Source organism: Pristiophorus japonicus, chromosome 11 (genome assembly GCF_044704955.1).
Source record: "Pristiophorus japonicus isolate sPriJap1 chromosome 11, sPriJap1.hap1, whole genome shotgun sequence".
Lineage (NCBI taxonomy): Eukaryota > Metazoa > Chordata > Chondrichthyes > Pristiophoridae > Pristiophorus > Pristiophorus japonicus.
Genome location: NC_091987.1, coordinates 215647928 through 215666096, shown reverse-complemented (window position 1 = coordinate 215666096; position 18169 = coordinate 215647928). Strand labels below are relative to the sequence as shown.

General features: G+C 49.6%; 1 non-coding gene across 1 annotated transcript; it reads left to right on the top strand.

Moving 5' to 3' along the window:
* The first annotated feature begins 17665 nt into the window (after positions 1–17665).
* Positions 17666–17737, top strand: trnae-uuc (transfer RNA glutamic acid (anticodon UUC)). The gene has a single exon. It is a non-coding gene; the product is annotated as a tRNA-Glu (tRNA).
* Positions 17738–18169: the final 432 nt, after the last annotated feature.

Here is an 18169-nt window from a genome sequence, read left to right as displayed (position 1 = left end):
GCAGGGAGGTCCTGCTACAACTGTAGGGTATTGGTGAGGCCGCACCTGGAGTACTGCGTGCAGTTTTGGTCACCTTTCTTAAGGAAGGATATACTAGCTTTGGAGGGGGTACAGAGACGATTCACTAGGCTGATTCCGGAGATGAGGGGGTTACCTTATGATGATAGATTGAGTAGACTGGGTCTTTACTCGTTGGAGTTCAGAAGGATGAGGGGTGATCTTATAGAAACATTTAAAATAATGAAAGGGATAGACAAGATAGAGGCAGAGAGGTCGGGGAGACTAGAACTAGGGGGCACAGCCTCAAAATACGGGGGAGCCAATTTAAAACCGAGTTGAGAAGGAATTTCTTCTCCCAGAGGGTTGTGAATCTGTGGAATTCTCTGCCTAAGGAAGCAGTTGAGGCTAGCTCATTGAATGTATTCAAGTCACAGATAGATAGATTATTAACCAATAAGGGAATTAAGGGTTACGGGGAGCGGGCGGGTAAGTGGAGCTGAGTCCACGGCCAGATCAGCCATGATCTTGTTGAATGGCGGAGCAGGCTCGAGGGGCTAGATAGCCTACTCCTGTTCCTAATTCCTATGTTCTTATGTTCTTATTACACTGCAATTCGACAATTGGGCCTGGGTCTGGCTCGGGCACACTCTGTATCTACCTCAGCGTGTTGGCAGCTGCAGCTCACTGATGACAGTGTAAAACAACAACAACTTGCAATTGTATAGCACCTTAAACGCAGTAAAATGTCCCATGGCGCTTCACAGGAGCGATTATCAAACAAAATCTGACTCCGAGCCACACAAGGAGATAGTAGGACAGATTGGTCAAAGAGGTCGGTTTTAAGGAGCATCTTAAAGGAGGAGCGAGGCGGAGAGGTTTAGGGAGGGAGTTCCAGAGCTTGGGGCCCAGGCAGATGAAGGCACAGCCACCGATGGTGAAGCGATGGGAATCGGGGGATGCACAAGAGGCCAGAATTGGAGGAGGGCAGAGATTTCAGGGATGGGGGGGGGCGGGGGGGTTGTGGGGCTGGAGGAGATTACAGAGATAGGGAGGGGCGAGGGCCATGGAGGGATTTGAAAATAAGGATGAGAATTTTGAAATCAAGGTGTTGCCAGACCAGGAACCGATGTAGATCAGCGAGCACAGGGGGTGAGGGTGAGCGGGACTTGGTGCGAGTTAGGACACGGGGCAGCGAGCACAAGGGGTGATGAGTGAGCGGGACTCGGTGCGAGTTAGGACACGGGGCAGCGAGCACAGGGGGTGATGAGTGAGTGGGACTCGGTGTGAGTTAGGACAAAGGGGCAGTGAGCACAGGGGGTGATGGGTGAGTGGGACTCGGTGCGAGTTAGGACACGGGGCAGCGAGCACAGGGGGTGATGGGTGAGCGGGACTCGGTGCGAGTTAGGACACGGGGCAGTGAGCACAGGGGGTGACGGGTGAGTGGGACTTGGTGCGAGTTAGGACACGGGGCAGCGAGCACAGGGGGTGATGGGTAAACGGGACTTGGTGTGAGTTAGCTTACGGGCAGCGAGCACAGGGGGTGATGGGTGAGCGGGACTCGGTGCGAGTTAGGACACGGGGCAGTGAGCACAGGGGGTGATGGGTGAGCAGGACTCGGTGCGAGTTAGGACACGGGGCAGTGAGCACAGGGGGTGATGGGTGAGTGGGACTCGGTGCGAGTTAGGACACGGGGCAGTGAGCACAGGGGGTGATGGGTGAACGGGACTCGGTGCGAGTTAGAACACGGGGCAGCTGGGTTTCGGATAAGCTAAAGTTTACGGAAGATGGAAGGTTGGAGGGAGCCCTGGAGAGCTTTGGAATAGTCGAGTCTGGAGGTAACAAAGGCACGGATGCAGTTTGTACTCCTGGCTCAGACTGTCCAGCACCTTGACTGACTCTTGTGAATCGATACGAGACAGATCAATAAAGCTATGGAGCTGCACTGGCTGACGAGATACTGCATTAATTAATGAATTGTTCCAGTGTTAAACATTTTGGCCTCAGCGTTAACTGTGAATGGCAAAGGTCAGCGACCTGAACCGATCCCCCATTCTTTCTCCCCCACTCTCCTTTTCCACCCAAACAGGAATTCACTGCTGCAAGTAACTGACCCCATCCCATTATTCTACTAGCAGTAAATTCCTTAAATTAATTCTTAGGATGTGAGCATCATTTATTGCCAGGCCACCTCAGAGTCGGTGTATGGGACTGGAGTCACATATAGGCCCAGACCGTGTAAGGACGGCAGACTTCCCCAGATGTTTCCCCGAGGCTGGGGAGTCTAGAACCAGGGGTCACAGTCTCAGGATAAAGGTTGGCCATTTAGGACGGAGATGAGGAGGAATGTCTTCACTCAGAGGGTGGTGACCCTTTGGAATTCTCTACCCCAGAGGGCTTGTAGGCTCAGTTGTTGAGTATATTCAAGGCTGAGATCGATACATTTTTGGGTATTAAGGCAATCAAGGGATTATGGGGATCGGACGGGAAAGTGGAGTTGAGGTCAATGATCAGCCGTGATCTTATTGAATGGCGGAGCGGGCTCGAGGGGCCGAATGGCCGACTCCTGCTCTTAATCCTAAGATTTTTATTTCCTGCCCTGAAGGAACATTAGTAAACCACTCGGATTTTAACAACAACCCGACAGATTCGTGGTCACTTTTGCTGCTTCTTATTTACTGTTAGACTTTTTTTAAACCTCAAATTCGTAAGCTGCTATGATGGGATTTGAATTCACGTTCTATTGGGATTATCAGTCCAGGCCTCTGGATTTTTCATCCACCGACATAACCACAGCGTATCTTCACCCGACCTGACTCCATGTCATCGATTCAATCCCGCAGGCCAGCAGGAAATGTAACAGCGACACTTTGTCAGTGTAAATTCCTCCTCATCTCTCGTACAGGTGTTGAGTCTGCGAGGAATGTTCAGCATCTACACGCAGAGAGAACAGAAATAATAAAATAAAAAGGCATATGTTCAAATTCAGCGAGGTTTCCCCTCTGGTTACGGAGTCTCGCTGGATCTGAGCCTGAGAGAGATAGACAGATGCATACAGAGAGAGAGATGGATAGATAGACAGATAGATAGAGAGATAAGGCTTTAAACAGATATAGTCCTGATTCTTCAGCTCATAACCCCATCTAACGAGGGAGTATGCAAAGGACAAAACCCTCAAAAAACGTTCCTGGAATTCATTTCACAAAATGATTGATGTTTTGATATTTTCCCGCCCCCGCCCTCTCACAGCCTACTGAAAAATTGAACATTTATTTCATATTTATAAATATACACAGAAAAGAAATCATGACCTATCCCCCCATGGCATGCTTTATGATTGTACAGAATTAATTATAAATAATCCCTTATGGATTGAGAAGAAATATTATCAGATCTTAAATCATTTCACGGATCCAAGGTATCTCCTTCTGCAGAGAGGAGGGGGAGAACATTTTTTTTTACATTAAAATATCAATATTGAAAAGCTTTCGGGGAAAGACTAACAAAGGACTGTGTGTCTGGCCGACTCGCCTGCCCTGTGAGAAAATCTGCTGAAGCTCTCCTCCAAGAAAGCTGCTCAGATCAGGAAGTAATATTTCAAATTCCGCAGTGCAGACTCTGTGTTGGGTGCAGCCCAATCATTGTGATAGACAGACAGACAGATGGAAAGAGCAATAGACAGACAGACAGACAGACAGATGGATAGACAGACAGACAGATAGACAGACAGACGGATGGTGGACAGACAGAAGATGGATAGACAGACAGACAGTTAGATAGATAGAGAGACGGACAGACAGATGGATAGACAGACAGAAGATGGATAGACAGACAGACAGTTAGATAAATAGAGAGACGGACAGACAGATAGATAGATAGATAGATATATGGACAGACAGACAGACGGGCAGACATAGAGACGGATAGAGGGACGAATAGAGAGACGGATAGAGAAACGGATAGAGATGGAGAGAGAGAGAGAGAGGGAGATAGAAAGATAGATGTATAGATGGATAATATATCTGTGTTTATATTTTAACAATGCGGGAGAAATGGATTTATTTACCCTTCAGAGAGAGTTAGTGATGCGCGGTTGAAGTATTTGCTCTCTGTTGCCTCAGAGGTCACGCTTTTTATTAGGAGACTGTGGCCTGCTGACTGGGGGATTGTCTGTGAGCGAGAAAAGACCCTGAGGGCCCAGCATTGACCTTAAAGCCGCTGCATTTTTATTGCATTTCTGTCTGTCTGCCTCTCGCTCTCTCTCCTACAAGGAGAGAGGCACTTTGTTGCTTTTATTCTGATTTGTTTTGAGGACTGCGATATTATCTTGCATTAAGCAGGATTGAAGGAAGAGAGGTTAATCGTACAACAGCCAACACACGAGACAAGCAAATGTGCCAGCTATCTTTGTTTTTTAAATGCTGTATTATTCATACAATTTCTACAGACTGATGGGATTCCAGTTTTCTCTCTGTTTGCATTCCATGATATAACACACTCCCCTCCTCTCCACTCCCCTCCCCCTACCTCCCCCTCGGGCACTGGGCTATGTCAGAACATTTGAAACAGGTGCAGACAATTTTTCTTAACTCCTTCACTGCTAATCTACGCTTTGTTTCAAACACATTTCTTTTAAGTTATAAAAAAGCTACTTCCAGTTCTGGTGTAGGGTTTGGAATTGATACTGCTGAGCCTGTGTTGATCAGTATGATGTCAGAGCACGCTGCTCTTAATAAATAGTCAATTTGTTTATTTTTAGCTTCCACTTTACACAGAGGGAGCGAGAGAATGGGCTTGGAATAGATCGTTCAAGAAGATCCTCATTCTATGCTGTATTTTCAGTTATTCTGTAACTGGACAGATTAGTCACACAATGCACATTCCAGACACACACACTCCAGACACAGACACTCCAGACACACACACTCCAGACACAGACACTCCAGACACACACACTCCAGACGCAGACACTCCAGACACAGACACTCCAGACACACACACTCCAGACACAGACACACTCCAGACACAGACACTCCAGACACAAACACTCCAGACACAAACACTCCAGACGCAGACACTCCAGACACACACACTCCAGACACAAACACTCCAGACACACACACTCCAGACACAGACACTCCAGACACAGACACTCCAGACACAGACACTCCAGACACAAACACTCCAGACACAAACACTCCAGACACACACACTCCAGACACAAACACTCCAGACACAAACACTCCAGACACAGACACTCCAGACACAGACACTCCAGACACAAACACTCCAGACACAAACACTCCAGACACACACACTCCAGACACATAGACACAATCCAGACATAGATGCACACACACTTAGCCAGCTCACTGGCTTTTACATAGTAAAATCGGGATTTCAAATGGGCCAATCCACCCATTAAAGGGCAGCGTGATTCTAAATAAAATTAAAGGGAAGTTTGGTCAGGAGGTATCCAACAATGAAAGGTATCACAGTTCTGCCTGATCCTCTCCTTACTTGTGATACATAAGAATATACATAAGAAATAGGAGCAGGAGTCAGTCATTCGGCCCCTCGAGCCTGCTCCGCCATTTAATGAGATCATGGCTGATCTTCCATCTCAACTCCACTTTCCTGCCCGATCCCCATATCCCTTGGTTCCCTTAAATCCAAAAATCTATCGATCTCAGCCTTGAATATACCCAACGACTGAGACTCCGCAGCCCTCTGGGGCAGAGAATTCCAAAGACTCACCACCCTCCTGAGTGAAGAAATGTCTCCCCATCTCAGTCCTAAATGGCCGACCCCTTATCCTGAGACTGTGACTCCTGGTTCAAGACTCCCCAGCCCGGGGGAAACAACCTCCCTGCATCTACCCTGTCAAGCCCTGTAAGAATTTCGTATGTTTCAATAAGATCACCTCTCATTCTTCTAAACTCTAGAGAATATGGGCCTAGTCTACTCAATCTCTCCTCATAGGACAGTCCCCCCATCCCATGAATCAGTCTGGCGAACCTTCGTTGAACTCCCTCTATGGTAAGTATTTCCTTCCTTAGGTATGGAGACCAAAACTGTACACAATACTCCAGGTGTGGTCCCACCAAGGCCCTGTATAACTGTAGTCAAATCCCCTTGGAACAAAGATCTACACATGCACATTTCACAGCTGGGTTCAGGGGGATACGCAGGAGCAGGAACCCCAATGTTCCCCGTCCCTGACCCGTGGCTAAGTCTAGTTTTATCACTTCAACCACTTACCCCGTTACCCCACTGAAAGCAGTGAGCTCAGCTATCTTCAGTTGAGTCGGGAGACTGGAGAAGCTGGGGTTATTCTCCATAGAGCAGAGATGGTTAAGAGGAGAATTAATAGAGGTGCTGAAAACCTTGAGGGATTTTAGGAGCATAAATAGGAAATGGCAGAAGAACCAAAGGTGACAAGAAAAAATCTTTTTACGCGGAGAGTGGTTGGGATCTGGAATGCATGGCCGGAGAGGGTGATGGAGGCAGAGTCAATCACTGCTTTCAACAGGGAGTGGAATAAGTACAACAACAACTTGTATTTATATAGCGCCTTTAACATAGTGAAACGTCCCTAGGTGTATGCGATAAAACTTTGACACCGATCCGCATAAGTAGAAATTAGTGCAGGTGACCAAAAGCTTGGTCAAAGACATATATTTTAAGGTGCATCTTGAAGGAGGAAAGAGAGGTAGAGAGGCGGAGAGGTTTAGGGAGGGAGTTCCAGAGCTTGGGGCCCAGGCAGCTGAAGGCACGGCCACCGATGGTTGAGCGATTATAAGCAAGGATGCTCAGGAGGGCAGAATTAGATGCGGGAAAGAAAGGAATTTGCCGGGCTACGGGGAAAGGGCGGGCAAGTGGAACTGGCTGAAGTGCTCTTGTAGAGAGCCGGCATGGGCCGAATGGCTGTAACCATTCGATGATTCTCTGAAATAAGGAAAAACTGTTTCCAGTAGCAGGAGGGTCAGTAACCAGAGGGGACAGATTTAAGGTAATTGGCAAAAGAACCAGAGAGGGAGGTAAGGAGAAAATTATTCACGCAGCGAGTCCGAGGGACTGCTATGATGAAGTTGATGATGGTTGTGATCGGGAACCTAGGGCTGTGGGGAAAGAGCGGGGAGAGTGGGCCTAATGGGATCGCTCTTTCACAGAGCCCGCACAGGCACGATGGGCTGAATGGCCTCCTCCTTTGCCGTATCATTCTATATATACAGGATATTGGTGAGGCCGCACCTGGAATACTGCGTGCAGTTTTGGCTTCCATATTTACAAAAGGATATACTTGCTTTGGAGGCAGTTCAGAGAAGGTTCACTCGGTTGATTCCGGGGGTGAAGGGGTTGACTTAAGAGGAAAGGTTGAGTAGGTCGGGCCTCTACTCATTCAAATTCAAAAGAATGAGAGGTGATCTTATCGAAATGTATAAGGTTATGAGGGGGCTTGACAAGGTGGATGCAGAGAGGATGTTTCCACTGATGGGGGAGACTAGAACTAGAGGGCATGGTCTTAGAATAAGGGGCCACTCATCTAAAACTGAGCTGAGGAGGAATTTCGTCTCTCAGAGAGTTGTAAATCTGTGGAATTCATTGCCTCAGAGAGCTGTGGAAGCCGGGACATTGAATAGATTTAAGACGGAGATAGACAGTTTCTTAACCAATTAGGGATTAAGGGGTTATGGGGAGCGGGCAGGGAAGTGGACCCGAGTCCATGATCGGATCAGCCATGATCGTATTAAATGGCGGAGCAGGCTCGAGGGGCCGTATGGCCCACTCCTGCTCCTATTTCTTATGTTCTTCTGTATGACACAGCAGAGCTCACTTAAATTATTTTAACACCTCTGCTAAACTGAACATTATTAATAGTTTTTTGTTTAGCAGTGCTAAGACCAGGGACAATGCTGAGGCGGTGTAAGCGTATGTTCAAAGATCTGAATGAAAGGCTGAGAGCTGCGGTTTTGGGCAGGCAAATGGTAGCAAGGCTTGGTGCAGTTCATGTTCGGTCTGTTGATGCTGACTGACAGAATGTTATCTGAACTGTTCCTTCATCGTCGCTGGGTCAAAATCCAAGAACTCCCTCCCTAACAGCACTGTGGGAGCACCTTCACCACACGGACTGCAGCGGTTCAAGAAGGCGGCTCACCACCACCTTCTCAAGGGGCAATTAGGGATGGGCAATAAATGCCGGCCTTGCCAGCGGTGCCCACTTCACGGGCCCAAGTTTCCACAAGAAAAAAACGGGCGCTCCTCCGAGCTGGGCGCCCGTTTTTCACGCCTAAAACGGTGCCTAAAAAAATCCTCGGTATTCTCCACCTACCTGCAGGTCCTCTGGCCCTCGGCGCAACCAGCACGAGCTATGGGGGGGCGGAGCCAGGTCCTTGCGCTGAAAACAGTGCCGGGACCTCTGCACATGCGCGCTACAGTCGGCACGCAAGTGCAGTAGCTCCAGGCGCCGAACTGTGTGGGAGGGGCCCGAAGCACGCAGCCCCTAGCCCTGGCCCAATGGCCAGCTCCTGCCCCCGCCCCCCCCCCGAAGACCCGACACCCGCTCCCCCCCCCCGCCCCGACCCGACACCCACTCCCGCCCCGACCCGGGACCCGACACCCGCTTTCCCCCCCCCGCCCCGACCCGACACCCACTCCCGCCCCGACCCGAGACCCGACACCCGCTCCACCAACCCCCGCCCCGACCCGACACCCACTCCCGCCCCGACCCGAGACCCGACACCCGCTTTCCCCCCCCCGCCCCGACCCGACACCCGCCCCGACCCGACACCCACTCCCGCCCCGACCCGAGACCCGACACCCGCTTTCCCCCCCCCGCCCCGACCCGAGACCCGAGACCCGCTCCCCCCCCGCCCCGATCCGACACCCGCCCCGACCCGAGACCCGCTACCGACCCGACCCAACCGGAGACCCGCTCCCCCACCCCCGACCCGACACCCGCTCCTGTTCCCCGACCTCCCCTCTCTCTCCCCCCCCCCCTCTCTCTCTCCCCCCCCCCCCCCTCCCTCTCTCTCTCTCCCCCTCCCGCTCAGCGGCACGAACAGCTGCAGAATTCTCCCTGGCTGAAGCACTTTCACACAGGTAGGAAGATGGTTTATTTAATCTTTTCTTGGCTTATAAATGTTTATTCAGGTTGGATTTATTTGTATAATATTTGTAGAAGTATAAATAAGGATTTATTGTAGAATTTAATGAGTTCCCTTCCCCCCCCACCTCGTTCTGGACGCCTAATTTGTAACCTGCGCCTGATTTTTCAATGTGTAGAACAGGTTTTTTCAGTTCTACAAAAATCTTCACTTGCTCCATTCTAAGTTAGTTTGGAGTACATTTTCACTGTGGAAACTTTCAAATCAGGCGTCAGTGGCCGGACACGCCCCCTTTGGAAGAAAAAATTCTGTTCAAAACTAGAACTGTTCTACCTGACTAGAACTGCAGAAAAAGAAATGTGGAGAATTGCGATTTCTAAAATAGTCCGTTCTCCACCAGTTGCTCCTAAAAATCAGGCGCAAATCAAGTGGAAACTTGGGCCCCACGTGAATGAATTAAAAACAAGTTCTGTCTGTCATGTATCTAACATGGCCACTGTTGGTACTAGAAACATAGAAACATAGAAAATAGGTGCAGGAGTAGGCCATTCGGCCCTTCGAGCCTGCACCACCATTCAATAAGATCATGGCTGATCATTCACCTCAGTACCCCTTTCCTGTTTTCTCTCCATACCCCTTGATCCCTTTAACCGTAAGGGCCATATCTAACTCCCTTTTGAATATATCTAACGAACTGGCCTCAACAACTCTCTGCGGAAGAGAATTCCGCAGGGTAACAATTCTCTCAGTCCTAAATGGCTTACCCCTTATCCTTAGACTGTGACCCCTGGTTCTGGACTTCCCCAACATCAGGAACATTCTTCCTGCATCTAACCTGTCCAGTCCCGTCAGAATTTTATATGTTTCTATGAGATCCCCTCTCATTCTTCTAAATTCCAGTGAATACAGGCCCAGTCGATCCAGTCTTTCCTCATATGTCAGTCCCGCCATCTCAGGAATCAGTCTGGTGAACCTTTGCTGCACTCCCTCAATAGCAAGAACGTCCTTCCTCAGATTAGGAGACCAAAACTGAACACAATATTCCAGGTGAGGCCTCACCAAGGCTCTGAACAACTGCAGTAAGACCTCCCTGCTCCTATACTCAAATCCCCTAGCTATGAAGGCCAACATACCATTTGCTTTCTTCATCGCCTGCTGTACCTGCATGCCAACTTTCAATGATTGATGAACCATGACACCCAGGTCTCGTTGCACCTCCCCTTTTCCTAATCTGCCGCCATTCAGATAATATTCTGCCTTCCTGTTTTTGCCCCCAAAGTGGATATCCTCACATTTATCCACATTATACTGCATCTGCCATGCATTTGCCCACTCACCTAACCTGTCCAAGTCACCCTGCAGCCTCTTAGCATCCTCCTCACAGCTCACACTGCCACCCAGCTTAGTGTCATCTGCAAACTTGGAGATATTACTCTCAATTCCTTCATCTAAATCATTGATGTATATTGTAAATAGCTGGGGTCCCAGCACTGAGCCCTGCAGCACCCCACTAGTCACTGCCTACCATTCTGAAAAGGACTCGTTTATCCCGACTCTCTGCTTCCTGTCTGCCAACTAGTTCTCTATCCACGTCAATACATTACCCCCAATACCATGTGCTTTAATTTTGCACACCAATCTCTTGTGTGGGATCTTCTCAAAGCCTTTTGAAAGTCCAAATACACCACATCCAGTGGTTCTCCCTTGTCCACTCTACTAGTCACATCCTCAAAATATTCTAGAAGATTTGTCAAGCATGATTTCTGTTATATATGTAAACTTGTATTTACTCTGTACAGCCAGAGGGCTCATCCCCTGGAGAGGCACTCTGGAGACCTGCAATAAAAGACTAAGGTCACACTTTACTTTGAGCTCACAGTGTTCAGTCTGACTCTTTCTCCATATACAACAACTGGCGACGAGATACAGATAGCAAACCCAAAGATGCCGAGAACAATGGGCATCCTGGAGACATTTTCGGAGAGAGATGATCGGGAAACTTTTGTGGAGCGACTCGACCAATACTTCGTGGCCAACGAGCTAGATGGGGAAGAGAGCACTACCAAAGGAAGGGCGATCCTCCTCACCATCTGTGGGGCACCAACATATGGCCAATATATGAAGAATCTGCTCACTCCAACGAAACCCACGGAGAAATCGTACGACGATTTGTGCCCACTGGTCCGCGAGCATTTGAACCCGAAGGAAAGCGTTCTGATGGCGAGGTATCGGTTCTACACCTAGGTCTGAAGGCCAGGAAGTGGCGAGTTATGTCGCCGAGCTAAGACGCCTTGCAGGACATTGCGAATTTGAAGGACATTTGGAGCACATGCTCAGAGACTTTTTTGTACTTGGCATTGGCCACGAAACCATACTTCGCAAACTTTTGACTGTAGAGTAAGGCCATAGCGATAGCCACCAGTGACAATACGAAGCAAATCTCTCAGCGCACAAGTGCTGCTACAAGTACTGTGAACAAAGTGATGTTGTTTTCAAATCGTAACGTACAGGGCAGGTCACACATACCTGCAGCTGTATGTCCGCAGATGACTCAGAGTCCACCATCAAGGGTGATGAATGCAAGACCATTAACACCTTGTTGGCGCTGCAGGGGTGATCATCGTTTCCATTCATGCCAATTCAAAGAGTACGTTTGCAAGGGTTGTGGAACAGTGGAACAATGGGACACCTCCAACGAGTGTGCAGGCAAACTGCAAAGCCTGTTAAACCTACAAACCATCATGTCGCAGAGGAGGACAAATCCATGGAGGATCACAAAGAACCAGAGCCTCAGATCGAGGAGGCAGAGGTACATGTGGTGCACACATTCACCATGAATTGTCCCCCGATATGTTGAACTAAATGGACTCCCAATGTCAATGGAGCTGGACATGGGCGCGAGCCAGTCCATCATGGGCAAAAAGACTTTCGAAAGGTTGTGGGGCAACAAAGCCTCAAGGCCAGTCTTAACTCCAGTTCGCACAAAACTAAGAACTTACACGAAAGAACTGATACTTGTAATCAGCAGTATTAATGTAAAGGTCTCCTACGATGGAGCGATGCACAAGCTACCACTCTGGGTGGTACCGGGCGATGGTCCTACGCTGCTCGGCAGGAGCTGGCTGGGAAAGATACGCTGGAACTGGGACGACATCCAAGCACTATTGCCCGCTGTCGGCACTTCGTGTGCCCAGGTCTTAAACAAATTTACTTCGCTGTTCGAACCAGGCATCGGGAAATTCCAAGGAGCAAAAGTGCAGATCCACCTAATTCGGGGGGCACGACCCATCCATCACAAGGCGAGAGCAGTACCGTACATGATGACCTCTTTGCTACACTGGCGGGAGGAAAGACGTTCACGAAGCTGGATCTGACATCAGCCTACATGACACAGGAACTGGAGGAATCATCGAATGCCCTCACCTGCATCAACACGAACAAAGGTCTTTTTGTTTATAACAGATGCCTGTTTGGAATCCAATCAGAGGCGGCGATATTCCAGAGAGACATGGAAAGTTTACTGAAGTCGGTCCCGCACACCGTGGTCTTCCAGGACAACATCTTGGCCACAGGAGGAGGTTCTTAGTCGACTCAACCACATGGGGCTAAGGTTAAAACGCTCGAAGTGCGTTTTCCTGGTGCCTGAAGTGGAGTTCCTGGGAAGGAGGATTGCAGCAGACGGCATCAGGCCCACCAACGCGAAGACAGAGGCAATCGAGAACGCACCAAGAACGCCACAGAATGTGTCAGAGCTGCGGTTGTTTCTGGGACTCCTGAACTACTTTGGTAACTTCTTAGCAGGTCTCAGCACACTGTTAGAACCACTACATGTCTTACTACGAAAAGGAGACGAATGGGTTTGGGGCAAAAGCCAAAAAAATGCCTTTGTAAAAGCGAGAAAATTGTTCTGCTCAAACAAATTGCTTGTGTTGTATGATCCATGTAAGCGTTTGGTACTAGCATGTGATGAATCATCATATGGCGTCAGGTGTGTATTGCAACAAGCTAATGATTTCGGGAAACTGCAATCGGTTGCCTATACATCCCGGAGTCTGTCTAAGGCTGAGAGAGCTTACAGCATGATTGAGAAAGAAGTGTTAGCATGTGTTTATGGGGTAAAGAAAATGCATCAATACCTGTTTGGGCTAAAATTCGAATTGGAAGGTGACCATAAGCCACTTATATCCCTGTTCTCCGAGAGTAAAGGGATAAATACCAACGCATCGGCCCACATCCAGAGATGAGCGTTCACGTTGTCTGCATACAACTACACCATCCGCCACAGGCCAGGCACAGAAAACTGTGCCGATGCTCTCAGTAGGCTGCCATCGCCCACCACGGGGGTGGAAATGATGCAGTCCGCAAATCTAGCCATGGTTATGGAAGCATTTGAGAGTGAGCAATCACCCGTCACTGCCCAGCAGATCAAAACATGGAGAAGCCAGGACCCCTTATTATCTCTCGTAAAAAGCTGTGTGCTTGACGGGAGCTGGTCCAGTGTCCCAGTGGAAATGCAGGAAGAGATAAAGCCGTTCCAATGGCACAAAGATGAAACGCCTATACAGGCAGACTGCCTTCTGTGGGGCAATCGAGTAGTGGTCCCCAAGAAGGGTAGCGACACCTTCAGCGATGACCTCCACAGTACCCACGCAGGCATCGTAATGATGAAAGTGATAGCCAGATCCCACGTGTGGTGGCCCGGTATCGATGAGGACTTAGAGTCCTGCGTTCACAGATGTAATACATGCTTGCAGTTAAGCAATGTACCCAGGGAGGCACCGCTAAGTTTATGGTCTTGGCCCTCCAAACCATGGTCTAGGGTACACGTCGACTATGCAGGCCCGATCTTGGGTAAAATGTTTCTCGTGGTTGTAGATGCGTACTCCAAGTGGATTGAATGTGAGATAATGTCAGCTAGCACGTCCGCTGCCACTACTGAAAGCCTACAGGTCGTGTTATGTTTGCCACACACGGCCTATCCGATGTGCTGGTGAACGACAACGGGCCATGTTTTACCAGTGCTGAGTTCAAAGAATTCATGACCCGTAACGGGATCAAACATATCACATCTGCCCCATTTAAACCAGCGTCCAATGGTCAGGCAGAGAGAGCAGTGCAAACCATCAAGCAAGGCTTGAAGAGGGTAACTGAAGGTTCACTGCAGACTCGCCTATCCCGAGTCCTGCTTAGCTACCGCACGAGACCCCACTCACTCACTGGAATCCCACCTGCTGAACTACTCATGAAAAGAGCACTTAAGACAAGGCTCTCGTTAGTTCACCCTGATCTACATGATCAGGTAGAGAGCAGGTGCCTTCAACAAAGTGCATACAATGATAGTGCAAATGTGTCACGTGAGATTGAAATCAATGATCCTGTATTTGTATTAAATTATGGACAAGGTTCCAAGTGGCTTCCCGGCACTGTCGTGGCCAAAGAGGGGAGAAGGGTGTTTCGGGTCAAACTTTCAAATGGACCCATTCACTGGAAACACTTGGACCAAATCAAATTCACGGACTATCTTGAGCAACCCACTTTGGACCCTACCTTTTTTGATCCCCCAACATCTACACCAGTGTCAACCGGCACCACGGTTGATCACGAAGCAGAACCCATCATCCACAGCAGCCCAGCAGGGCCCAACACACCAGGCAGCCCAGCAAGGCCAGCTGCACAGCAGCCCAGCGAGGGCCCAACAAATGATTCAACAACATCAGCTTTCACACCGAGACGAACAACCAGGGCAAGAGGGCCCCAGATCGACTCACATTGTAAATAGTTACACTTTTGACTTTCGGGGGGGGGAGGGGGGAGTGTTGTTATATATGTAAACTTGTATTTGCTCTGTACAGCCACCAGAGGGCTCATCCCCTGGAGTCCCAAGGGATCCCATAATCCCTTGGGAGCACAGGGCCACCTCCAGCGAGTGTGTGAGGGAAATAGGACTCACTGTGTTGATGAGGAGTTTGCAGATGGCCATGAATCCAACGTGGATTATGAATCGTTAGACAGAGAGCCAGCCCAGCCCCACGAGGAGGTATATAGCATGTTTACCTGCACCACCGAGTGTTCCCCGTTGAGGATGAAGTTGAGATAAATGGCGTTCCAGTCTTCATGGAAGTGGATACGGGGGCGAGCCAGTCAGCGATGAATCAAGGAACCTTTGAGAGGCAATCCGGCTGAATGACCCAAGTTGGCCCCGGTTCAGGCAAAACTGTGCACCTACACCAATGAAATCATCCCAGTCGTTGGTAGTGTGAATGTAAAGGTACTCCATGATGGAGCGGTGCACAAGTTACCTCTGTGGATTGTTGCAGGTGATGGACCAACCCTGCTCGGCAGAAGGTGGATGGAGAAGATCCAGTGGAAGTGGGAAGACTTCACCCCTCCAGCGATCGAAGCCCTCTGCGCTCAGAGGCAAAGCAAGCTCTCACCTGAGGGTGGACCCGGCACCGATGAGCTGACCAGCATGGCACCCGAGACACAGACCGCTCAGCACGACTGCGTGGAGATGATCCAGCTGAGGCGACCCAACCGCAACTTCCAGGCTCCAGTGGCAGGACTCCGGAGGGAGAAAAATGGATCCAGCAGCGACTTCCCTACTGCAGAGGATCACCGCAGTCAACATCGTGGATGAAGAAAAGATGGCGCCCGAACCACGAGGCGATGAGCTACAGACAAAGATGGCCGCGGCCAGACCACAAGGTGCAGCGCTAATTGAGCAACGTGGCAGCAAACGGAGAAGCAGATTGGGGTAAAGCAAATAAGGCTCTCTTAAAGGAGGCCTGCAACCCACTACAATTAAAGGGACAGTTCCACACAATTAAGCAATGTAACAAGTATTGTAAATTAGAGAGTAAAAGTGCAACGGATCATGTAAAATGTGTAATTGATGATTTGAACTGTGTATATGCAACCAGCGAGGAAAAGTCGCGCGATTCGGACCCTTAGAGAGTCCATCATAAGCAAAGAAAAGCTGTGCGATGCAGGATTCCCACTGCACGCAGCAGGCAGACACCCATCGGGGGCACACAGGTCCAGCAGGCTACCCAATGCTGTAGCCTGTGTCCCGGGGACCAGAGTCAGGCACCACGAAGTGTGGCCACAAGCAGCCAACACACACGAGCTGCGAAGCAAGCGGCCTCAGCAGGGCAACGGCAACGGTAGTGAGACCATGCCTCGGGTGGGCTCCACCTCTCAGGCACCCGATGGCACCGACTGCCACAAGCCCGAAGGAGCAGACTGCACCAAGGCCAAACCCCTAGAGGTAGGGTCACCGGCCAATGTTTCCCCAGAGGAAACAAGCACCAGCCAGGATCACGAACCAAGCGAAGCGAAGGCCAGCGAGCCAGCGGTTCCCTGTGCACTGCTAGATGATAGCTGCTCAGGGAGCAGCTGTGACCCAGGGCGTAAAGAAAGGACGGGGGTGTAGGGGGTGGGGGGGGCGGTCACAGACATCTGTGAACCTGCCTGACACTAGGGACCATGGCAACAGCCCCGAGAGCAAACTATGTGAGCCAACCGGCTTCCCACTGCCAGCACCGGGCACTGAACCATCACCAGACGGCAGGGACACCACCCAGCAGCTCTGGAACTAGCCGTCCTTACGCACCAGTCACTGCATCGACAAAGCATCTAACACTCTTGTCGCTCCACGGGAAAAAAAAGGAGAGAAACGCAAAACCTGAACTTGTAGGTACATGAATGTCAGGAGCCTCTGCCACACCAGCGTGGGATGGGGGAGTGGGGGAGAATGGAGTGGTCAGGAACACACACACACACAAACAGCAACCACCAGCACACTACTGCACCAAGGTCCATCAGACAGAACCCATATAGAGTTAAGCCCAGAGCATAGTTAATGCAGAGGCGATTTGCACTGAGGGTTCAGGGGGGAGTTATGTCATGTATCTTACATGGCCACTATTGGTACTATAGCAAGTTGTGCCACCAGAGGGCACAGCAGTGGGAGACTCGTAGGTTACCTGTACAGGTGGGACTGGCCTAGTATAAAAGGCAGGCCACCAGGTGTGATCCTCACTCTGGAGTTAACAAATAAAGGACTAAGGTCACTACAGTTCAAGCACAACACACTGCCTCGTGGAGTCATTGTTAGAGCATCTAAGGACATAACCATGTCGGCTAACTCCCAGATACTAGAAATAAGCTACACAACTCATTCATCTTGATACAGCTGTTATTTTCCCAATTATTCAAGCAATCCATTGTAAGGCTGGATTCTGGCAAGTCATTGCTTCTCACCGACATCATGGCTCATAAAGGATAAAGAGGCAACAGAGAAGGTGCAAAAAAAGGATGATATCAGGACTGAGAGGTTATACCCATCGGGAAAGGCTGAACAGACTGGGACACTTTTCCCTCGAAAAGACATGTCGGAGGGATGACTTGATGGAGGTCTTTAAGATAATGAAAGGGTTTGATAGAGTAGACCTAGAGAAGATATTTCCATGTGTGGGGGGAGTCTAAAGCTAGAGGTCATAAATATGATAGTTGTCATGTATGCAGCTGTGAGTATGCTCACAGGTTTGTAGAGCTGTTGGGTAATGGTGCTGCAATGGTAAGCATGGTTGCCTTTCAAGCTGTTGACCTGGGTTCAATTCCCAGTCATTACATCTCTTACTTGTGGATAAAATGATCCTCCAATGACTCTGGTTATAAGCAGTTCTTACTATTGCATCTCTTGTTGCAGTGTCCACCGGACGCTTGCGGCCTTCCGCGAGAGGTGGGCACCGGAGGGACTGGAGTGTATCATCACCCCCGGCAACCAAATTTTAATTTGATCTGTTTAATGTCTAAAGTTTAATTTGTTAATTTGTCGGTTTTGGTGTCCCTTTAATAAGGGGGCATTTGATTTACAGGGTTCAACTGAAATAGTTGTAGGGCTGTTGAGTTACGTTCGAGCCAGGGTGTCCCTGGAGATGGAGCACGCGGTGTCCACCGGTACGCTCGCGGCCTTCCGCGAGAGGTGGGCGCCGGAGGGACTGGAGTGCATCATCACCCCCGGCAACCAAATTTTAATTTGATTTGTTTACTGTCAAACGTTT